The 10,606-nt window shown below is 43.4% G+C and overlaps 1 protein-coding gene across 3 annotated transcripts in view; it reads right to left on the reverse strand.

Annotated features, from left to right (window-relative positions):
• SLC35A3 (solute carrier family 35 member A3) overlaps positions 1–7,070 on the reverse strand; it is a 28,327-nt gene extending 21,257 nt beyond the window's left edge. The window contains exon 1 of one of the 3 annotated variants that reach the window (XR_012160375.1): positions 6,803–7,070. The gene's annotated coding sequence lies outside the window, so the exon portion shown is untranslated. The remainder of the gene's footprint in view (positions 1–6,802) is intronic. The other 2 variants (XM_073356926.1, XM_073356925.1) reach the window with 2 other exon arrangements.
• Between the last annotated feature and the right edge of the window lie 3,536 nt (positions 7,071–10,606).

The following is a 10,606-nucleotide window of genomic DNA, read 5'->3' on the forward strand; positions in this document are numbered from 1 at the left end:
CATCTTTTGTTACTATCTTATCTATTTTTCTTTTTTGTTTTACTGAAAGTTAAATTTTAAAATAAAACAGTGTCAAATTGTTCTTATTGTTACATTTTCAGCCTTCACAGTGACAATTATCTGCTAACACAAGCTGCACTCAGGATGGCTAAAAACTAAATTCATTTGACATTTTCAGGGTTGAGACTTTTTTAGAACATAAACATTGACTGACAGGACGTTCTGCTCCAATGGAATGTTAGTACATTTGACTATCAATGTCTTTTTGCACAGAAAAAAAAATCAGAACACGAAAACATTTAATCAAGACACCTGCATTTCTGCAAAAAGTGAGACTGTAGAGAACTGCAGATTCAGGACCTGAGTAAATGCAGAGGGTAAGCTTAACTATAGTTCAAGTTCTGCACCCCACCACAAGATATTAAAAAGAGGTAATAAATAAGGTGAAAGAGTTCGTAAATTTTTTCAAGTTAAACAGGTTTGTGCATACCACCTGTGTTTGCGTTTCCTGAAAATGGAAGACAAAAGAGGGAAATGAACTGAGTGGTTAATGCCACGTTGACAAATATACTACAGAGAGAAATGTTATTAACAAGACTTTGGCAAACAAGGAAGGGAAAACAAACAAGAAAGGTTTGATTCCACTCAGTTTAACTGAATTCTACTAAAAACTGATGCAATGCACAGAATATGAAGCTTCTGGTACATGCAATTTGAAGCACGCATTTTCAAATGTTATTTCTCTGTACAATGTTATATGTGCCTTCTCTTTCTTCCTAAACTCCAGTCCAACTCTGACGCTTTACTCTTCCACCCATATTAGATAACATGAATACAGGCTATTTAAAATAACAAAACTAAAATTTTTCGTATGATGGTTCTATTCCTTAAATCTTTTTCAGCAGCTGAGTGTATCAGTAAGTCATTCTGCACAAGATCTAAAGGTTCAATAAAGTATATTAGGGCTGTCAAGCAATTAAAAAAAATTAATCACGATTAATTGCACTGTTAAAGAATAATAGAATACCATTTATTTAAATACTTTTGGATGTTTTCTACATTTTCAAATATATTGATTTCGAATACAAACACAGACTACAAAGTGTACAGTGCTCACATGATATTTATTGTTGATTACAAATTTGCACTGAAAAAAACAAAACAGTATTTTCAATTCACCTAAGTACTGTAGTGCAATCTATTTATCATGAAAATTGAATTTACAAATGTCGAATTATGTACAAAAAAATAACTACATTCAAAAATCGAACAATGTAAAACTTTAGAGCCTACAAGTCCACTCAGTCCTACTTCAACCAATTGCTCAGACAAACAAGTTTGGTTACATTTGCAGGAGACAATTCTGCCCACTTCTTGTTTACAATATCACCTGAAAGTGAGAACCAGTGTCGCAAGATATTTACGTGCCAGATGCGCTAAAGATTCATATATCCCTGCATGCTTCAATTACCATTCCAGAGGATATGCATCCATGCTGATGACGGATTCTGCTCAATAACGATCCAAAGCAGAGCGGACCGATGCATGTTCATTTTCCATCATCTGAGTCAGATGACAACAGCAGAAGGTTGATTTTCTTTTTTGGTGGTTCAGGTTCTGTAGTTTCCACATCTGAGTGTTGCTCATTTAAGACTTCTGAAAGCATGCTCCACACCTCATCCCTCTCAGATTTTGGAAGGCACTTCAGATTCTTAAACCTTGGGTTGAGTGCTGTAGCTATTTTTAGAAATCTCACATTCATACCTTCTTTACATTTTGTCAAATCTGCAGTGACAGCGTACGTAAATCAAACAACACATGCTGGGTCATCATCAGAGATTGCTATAACATGAAATATATGGCAGAATGCAGGTAAAACAGAGCAGGGGGACACACAATTCTCCCCCAAAGAGTTCAGTCACAAATTTAATTAACACACTATTTTTTTAATGAACATCATCAGCTTGAAAGCCTGTCCTCCGGAATGGTAGCTGAAGCATGAAGGGGCACACAAATGTTTAACATATCTGGAACTTAAATACCTTGCAACGCCGGCTACAAAAGTGCCATGCGAACGCCTGTTCTGACTTTCAGGTGACATTGTAAATAAAAAAAGGGCAGCAGTATTTCCCATAAATGTAAACAAACTTGTTTGTCTTAGCGACTGGCTGAACAAGAAGTAGGACTGAGTGGACTTGTAGGCTCTAAAGTTTTACACTGTTCTGTTTTTGAGTGCAGTTATGTACAATAACAAAAATCTACATTTGTAAATTACACTTTCACAATAGAGACTGCACTACAGTAATTGTATAAGGTGAACTGAAAAATACTATTTTTTTTGTTTATCATTTTTACAGTGCAAATATTTGTAATAAAAAATAATATAAAGTTAGCACTGTACACTTTGTATTCTGTGTTGTAATAGAAATCAATATATTTGAAAATGTAGAAAAATATGCAAAATATTTAATAAATTTCAATTGGTATTCTATTGTTTAACAGCACAATTAATCGTAATTAATTTTTTTAATAGCAGTTGATTTTTTTTAGTTAATCGCGTGAGTTAACTGTGATTAATCGACACCTCTAAAGTATATCTAAGGTAGTAAAATATTCTGTGAGTGAGAAGCAGTACACAGATGGCAATTAGAATGCACAGAAATTCTTAATAACTAAAAGTCTACCAAAAAGTATTGTTGAACTAGTTTATGTGCTGAAATGTAGATATTCACTAACACTTCCTAAATGTTACAAACTTTACAATGTTACAAGCTAAATAGTAAAAAGTCAGAAAAATGACATTTTTTCCCATATGTAGTCTCTATACTATATGTGCAAAGTCACAATGGTTTTGTAAATAATTTCACTTGGACTAATCCCAATTACTATGCTTCTTGTTTTAAAAACTCTCCACAGACTTGCTCCACTCTCAAACCACACTTTTAACATTGGTTTCCTCTTTGTCCCCTCCCATTAACTCTCCACAGTTGTCAGGCACACTTTCAAATGTACATCTTCATACAGCTGGAACTTCTTCCATCCAAGCCATTAAATCATTTTATCATTTCAAATCTCACCTCAGTCATTTTCTTTTGGTCTTCTGTTTGTGACTCATTCTCTTTGTAAGGCGCTTTATAGACAATACCGTAAAACAAGCTGTGTATTTCTCTTGGTACTTACTTTCTTCAGCAATGTTTTCACATTAAATAAAAAAATGCTCTAGCAAAGTTTCTCTCCACTTGTAGAATCTGAACAACCTGCTCATTCAACAAAGCTCTGTTTTCAATAGGAGCTTTCCTAAGGGCAGCTTTTCTACTTTTTCTATCCAGTTAAGGAGTTTAAAAAAAACAACAACTTGCAACTGAATATTTTCATGATGGGAATATAAAACACATCCAGTACAAAAAACACGATGATTCCATCTTGTTCCAGCACAGCTACCGAACTCCCAGAGCACAATACTATATTTCCCCCTTTTACAAGCATGCTGCTATGACTGAGTGTCAGAAAATGCATTTTTAAAAAATTCTTCAAAGGATAGTTACACAAGAAAACTTATTTGCTAAAAATTCCCTCTCAACTTTGCTTCAATTAGATAGTCTTCTGTGGCTAAGAGTTAGGGCCCCTTCAAGAATAGGGAGGGTATGTCACTGACACGCTGGCACATCGAAGTGCAAGACTCCAACATCACTGATGTCTGACAAGGAGTCCAATGATATCCTCACTTGCCTCTGCATAGTTTCAAATACTACTGTAACTTCTTTGGGGCAACAGCTGTCTCTTCCTAAGTATTTGTAGAAAACCTAGCAGCGTGGGGACCAGTGTTTTCTCTAATTTTTCCCCACACATGTATGGAATTAATTTTATGTGCACCAATATGGAGGTGATGTGTGGAAGTGATGTGTGGCATATCACCTTCATATTGGTGCACATAACAAAATTAATGTGGTGGGGGATACTGGAGCCGAGGGATTCAGAGTGTGGGAGGGAGCTCAGGGCTGGGGCAGAGGGTTGGGGTGCAGCAAGAACTGGAAATTGAGAACCTCAAGTATTGCATGACATATTTAAAGTTACCTGAGGTTAAATCTGCAGCTCCTTCTCTACCTCACTTCTTACACACAAATGTAGAACCCAGAAATAAGATCTCACAAGTTAGACGACAAGTAAGCAAGATCAAATATTGAACCTGTAAACATTCAGTGTTCCTTTACGTAGGAAATTGAGGAAGTCGTTGAGTTGAATCTAATATCAATAGTGTTTATAAGATTCAGAGTTACTGTACACGCATCCTGGTGCAAAAGTTTTATATTGATATAACAGTTATCAAACCAAACCCTGTCTGCCACATAGGCAGTAAGGCATATGGTATCAAATTTTTCTCTCCCTCTTTTTTTTTTTAAAAACAGTGCATACACTGTACTATTCATTGTATATATCACTGTAGAGACAGGCCTCAGCTGCAAAATTCAGATCCTAATATAAATTTCCCCCAAACTTGAGGGGTCTTCAGTTCAGGCATTGTTGTGGAAGCTTAATTTTTGAATGGTCTGTTGTATGTGTGTTCCACATTGCTCAAAATGACATCCTTCTTTCATTGTACCAAATGTTCTGTCTCCTCCAAATTCTTCCTCAAAAGTCACTGCTTTCCCCTCACTTTCCACAAGTGACCTCCCTTCCCATACTATATACCCTGATCTGCCACATTCTCAATTAAAATATAGATTATAAGCTTCATTCAAAATATGATCCAATTCTCAGTATCTTTGTTTACTCTTGGCCTACTGTGTCCTTTGTTGTCTTCATTTTCTGTTTGCTTGATATAGATTGTAAAAATTTTGATCTCAAAAGCCCCATACAAAGTTCCAATGTTACAACATATTTCTTATAAAATATACCTAGTGCTGTGTTAAATGTGGTTTAATTTATGTGCTACTTGGAAGGATGTGTATTTTATATTGGTGTGAATCAGAGAAACTATCCAAGACAGATGAGTGACAACTGGGATTTCATCGTCCAGAACTGAGAAACATCTGCTGTCCATGTTTTTTTGCTTCCTGGTCTCACATCATCCTCTCCCTGACTATTTCACACAACTCCCTGTTCCTCAAACCATCATTTATCCTCTACCCCGGGCTACTCCAATATCATAACCTACCCTCCACTCACACACGTCACCCCCTCCCCCTATAAATCCCTCCTCTCCCCCCGCAGGGGCTACCCCAATCCTGTGTCCTGCCCCCCATACAGCCCACCCTCCTCCCCCAGGGCTACCCCAATTCCGTGCCCTGCCCCCCCATACAGCCCCTCTCTTCCCCCCTGGGGACAAACCCAATCCTGTGCCCTGCCCCCCATACAGCCCCTCTCTTCCCCCCTGGGGACGAACCCAATCCTGTGCCCTACCCCCGTATATCCCCTCTCCTCCCCCGGGGCTACCCCCATCCTATATCCTGCCCCCCGTATATCCCCTCTCCTCCCCCGGGGCTACCCCCATCCTATATCCTGCCCCCCCCATATCCCCTCTCCTCCCCCGGGGCTACCCCCATCCTATATCCTCCCCTCCCATATCCCCTCTTCTCCCCCGGGGCTACCCCCATCCTATATCCCGCCCCCCCCATATCCCCTCTTCTCCCCCGGGGCTACCCCCATCCTATATCCTGCCCCCCCATATCCCCTCTTCTCCCCCGGAGCTACCCCCATCCTATATCCCGCCCCCCCATATCCCCTCTTCTCCCCCGGAGCTACCCCCATCCTATATCCCGCCCCCCCCATATCCCCTCTTCTCCCCCGGGGCTACCCCCATCCTATATCCTGCCCCCCCATATCCCCTCTCCTCCCCCGGGGCTACCCCCATCCTATATCCTGCCCCCCCATATCCCCTCTCCTCCCCCGGGGCTACCCCCATCCTATATCCTGCCCCCCCCATATCCCCTCTCCTCCCCCGGGGCTACCCCCATCCTATATCCTGCCCCCCCATATCCCCTCTTCTCCCCCGGAGCTACCCCCATCCTATATCCCGCCCCCCCCATATCCCCTCTTCTCCCCCGGGGCTACCCCCATCCTATATCCTGCCCCCCCATATCCCCTCTTCTCCCCCGGAGCTACCCCCATCCTATATCTTGCCCCCCCATATCCCCTCTTCTCCCCCGGAGCTACCCCCATCCTATATCCTGCCCCCCCATATCCCCTCTTCTCCCCCGGAGCTACCCCCATCCTATATCCTGCCCCCCCCATATCCCCTCTTCTCCCCCGGGGCTACCCCCATCCTATATCCTGCCCCCCCATATCCCCTCTCCTCCCCCGGAGCTACCCCCATCCTATATCCTGCCCCCCCATATCCCCTCTCTTCTCCCCCGGAGCTACCCCCATCCTATATCCTGCCCCCCCCATATCCCCTCTCCTCCCCCGGAGCTACCCCCATCCTATATCCTGCCCCCCCATATCCCCTCTCCTCCCCCGGAGCTACCCCCATCCTATATCCTGCCCCCCCATAACCCCTCTCCTCCCCCGGAGCTACCCCCATCCTATATCCTGCCCCCCCATATCCCCTCTCCTCCCCCGGAGCTACCCCCATCCTATATCCTGCCCCCCCATATCCCCTCTTCTCCCCCGGGGCTACCCCCATCCTATATCCTGCCCCCCCTATATCTCCCCCCTCTCCTCCCCTGGGCCACCCTAACCTGTACCCTGCCCCCATATAGCCCCTTTCCCGGGCTACCCCATGCCCGGCCCCTCGGTCCCGTGGCTACCCGGTACCGGCCCTGACCGAGCTGAGGCCCCGCCCCGAACTCAGGAAGCGTCTCACCTCCCGCGCTGGGAGCACGGCCCCGCTCCCTGCCAGCCCCTCGCCGCCGGCTCGGGCTGCCCCCGGCGCTCCGCTCGCTGCAGCCGCCCGCCCGGCGCTGTGCGCGCGCTTCCGGGTGCCCCGGTGCCGGTCGGTCCAGCTCCACAAAGGCCCCGGCTGCAGCCGCTGCCCCACTTGCTCCGTTCCCAGGACCCGGCGTGCGGCGTCGCTGGCTCCGCTCTCGGCTCGGTCTGAGCCCGCTCGGCCCCGGCTCGCCTCGTGCGCCGCAGGAAGGGGCTGGGCTGCCCCGCCCCGGCTCGGCCAGCCCGTTGCTGCGGGAGGAGTCGGTTTAGGGCAGCGTCAAAAACAGGAGCCAGGGCTAGGGGCGGTGTGTGTACGTGTGGGGCACAGGGGCCTGTCGGTATCTAGCTCGGGGTGATGGGGGTAACGGGCTGCGAGGTCAGTGCCCAGCAGTCGTACAGGTGTTGGGGCAGAGACAGCGTGATTCTGGTGATACAATCTGCCTCCCCCCACAGGTACTAAGAGAAGAGGGGGCAGGCCAAGCACACATCTGCTGTGCCAAGCCCTGTGAGTCAGAGCGCAGGGGAACAATACTCCGAGCCAGGGAGGGGAGGTCATGGCCTGGGAGAGTGATGGAAAGTCAGCGAGGAGGAGAGAAAATGTAACCCATGCTGTAATACGATTAGGGGGTGAAAGTAACCCAGTCCAGGCCCCGACGGCGTACCGGTAAAAAGTAGCCACCAGTAGCTGCCCCTTTTGCACCCCCTGTTGGCGGCCCTGCCAGTTCCCTAGGTCCCTGCCAAAGGACCCTGCTTAAAGTGCTTTAAATCGCCACTGGAGCCCTAGGTGGCGTAGGTGGGCTGGGTGGAGGAGCCCGCCCCCGTACCAGTAAGTGTTGAGTGTTACTTGCACCCCTGAATAAGAACTTTGTAAACGTAGTGACTTGGCAGTGCCCCAGTATGTTAAAGTGAAAAAGAAAAAATACATGCTAAGGAAGAACCTTCCTCTCTCTGTCCATTGTGTGTTGTCCCTCTGTTTGGATGGAAGCCTCCAATTCATAGGAACGATAGTTTGTTGTATGCTTTTCACAGCAGTAAGCATTTAACATCATAATAATATCAAATGATTCACTTGTCCATGTGTAAAGTGTGACATACATGGTGCTTACACATGCTCAACATTGTAATTCAAGGAAATAAGGTTTAGCATTGAAGGCACAGTTAGTAACAAGCTCTTTTGCATAGAAAAAAAAAATCCCAGGCTTTGTAAATGTGTAATATGCAAAAATGTGTAACTAAGAGTGAAATAGTTTTTGCTTTTTTTAAAAAAAAAGATTGAACTACTGAACTGAAATTCCATGCTGGACAGGAAAAACCAGTCTGGCCTCACAAATATGCCAAGTTTGGCAAACCTGTTTGGTTTGGTTCCACCTTTTAATTGTTCTGGGGAGCAGGGATAAGAGGAGGAGGAAATAAATTGTAGATTTAATGGGAAGAAATCATAAAACAGACGCTGAAAGAAATACACCTAAAACATCAGCCATAAGCCATCAGTTAAACTTTGTGCAATCAAAGTCTGACTGATTTCCTAAAATTTCAAGCTAACACTTTTCTTCTAGTTGTGTGCACACTAAAGGAAGTTTTAGAAAGATTTCTCGCTGTTGCTAGTACTGATTCAGCTCTAGCAGCATTAACACTGTTGGTATTTGTACAGTGGGCCAGCCAATACTGACATTGTAATAATCCATCTCTCTAACAGAGTACAGTAGATGACACTAGAAAGCGTCAGCAGCAGCAAACAGCCAGTCAACACTGAAGTTTTCAGTGTCAGACAGTGGGAAAGGTTTGCAAACTTTCTCTAAGGTAGTACTGAGCAAATGTCCTACTACGTTGTTAAGGGACAGGAAATGCCATATTTCAGATAACACAAAACCAAGGATGTGACCACTTGTTAAACAGCACATGGCTGCTTTTTTTTTTTTTTTTGCAAGAATAAAGATGTAAGCCCTGGTGTCATGGCCAAGTTCCAGTTTGGGTAAATACTTTTTGCCCATCTACTTCCCCACACTTAAATTGAATTCAGTAGTCTTCACTTCCCAATCTAAAAGTGTTGTGCAATTTTGCTGTATGGGGTTATGGCTACTCTATTCACAAGAGGATTTAATGACATGATCATGTATATGTGGTTTTGTCTATAATTCTGTAAAGCACTTTAATGCTTCTGAAAAGTGCTATAGAAAATAATAATCCCAGCAAGTACTTGGAGCAAAGTTTAAGTCCCACTGATTTCCACAGCTTTCTTCATGACACGTGCATAGTCTGGTTGTTAGAGTTGCAGCCTTGATGCTCATTGTACCCAAAGAATAGTTCTGACTCAATTTCTTTCCCATCTAGAAGTGGCAGCCCAAAACTCCTAGCTAACTATAGAAACTGCTCAGATGATCATATCTATTGGTGGGTGTCTTGTGCGAATGGAAAATAATTACAGAAAATTTTTAACAGCTGAACAAGTTTTATTAGAATAAGGAAAACAATATTATATATAAAGCCTCTCTTTTTCTCTTATTAATTCAGTGTAGAGATTCACTCCAACTATCCCATGTTACCTTTGTTCCTGCTATTGATTTGGAGACAAAGCCATACAGAGAATACTTTAGAAAAACCTTGTAATAAGGGAAAATTACGGTATTTTTCTCTCAAACATCACTTCACCCAAACTCATAATTCTCAGGTCCACATTATTTACACCTACAATCCTTGCATTTTCACTCTGCCCACACTTAGTTATCATATGTTATGAGTTTCATAATTCACATAAAACTGCTCACAAGTATTATACCAAAAACAGTTTTAAAACTAATGTTTTTATACCTCAGAAAAGTGATGAATGGCAAGACATTGTATGGACCCAATGATAGATATTGCACTGCTGCAATAAAGTTATGCAAATGAACACTACACAGCATATTGTATTTTAGATAACTATTTTATTGTATATATAAATCTGTTTTAAAGATATGCACTATGGGTCAAATCTAGGAGTTCTTATTCAAGCAAAACTCATTTTGAGTGAGTAATGACTTCAGGATTTGGTTTGATAATATTAAGTATTTATGGAATGCTGACAGTGTGCTCTGTACAGAACATAGGGGGAAAAACCAGCAATGGGTGAAATCCTGGCCCTATTGAAGTCAATGGCAAAATTCCCATCAACTTCAATGGGGACAGGATTTCAGGTTTACAGTGTGGATATAGTTTTAAGTGCTTTAAGACTACGTACAACTTCTATAGGTCTTGGATTAATTTCTTTTAAAGTGTTTTAGTTGCATGTGGTTAACATTCAACCTATCTTAAAACATACCATGCTGTTGGAACTAGGACAGTTGTACACATCTGTTAGAGACAGTACAATAAAGATAAGGAGGACTTGTGGCACCTTAGAGACTAACCAATTTATTTGAGCATGAGCTTTCGTGAGCTACAGCTCACTTCATCAGATGTTTACCGTGGAAACTGCAGCAGACTTTATATACACACAGAAATCATGAAACAATACCTCCTCCCACCCCACTGTCCTGCTGGTAATAGCTTATCTAAAGTGATCAACAGGTGGGCCATTTCCAGCACAAATCCAGGTTTTCTCACCCTCCACCCCCCCACACAAATTCACTCTCCTGCTGGTGCTAGCCCATCCAAAGTGACAACTCTTTACATAATCAAGTCGGGCTATTTCCTGCATAGATCAAGTCCTCCTTTTCTTTTTGCGAATACAGACTAACACGGCTGTTCCTCTGAAACCTACAAT

Source organism: Lepidochelys kempii, chromosome 8, assembly GCF_965140265.1.
Source record: "Lepidochelys kempii isolate rLepKem1 chromosome 8, rLepKem1.hap2, whole genome shotgun sequence".
Lineage (NCBI taxonomy): Eukaryota > Metazoa > Chordata > Testudines > Cheloniidae > Lepidochelys > Lepidochelys kempii.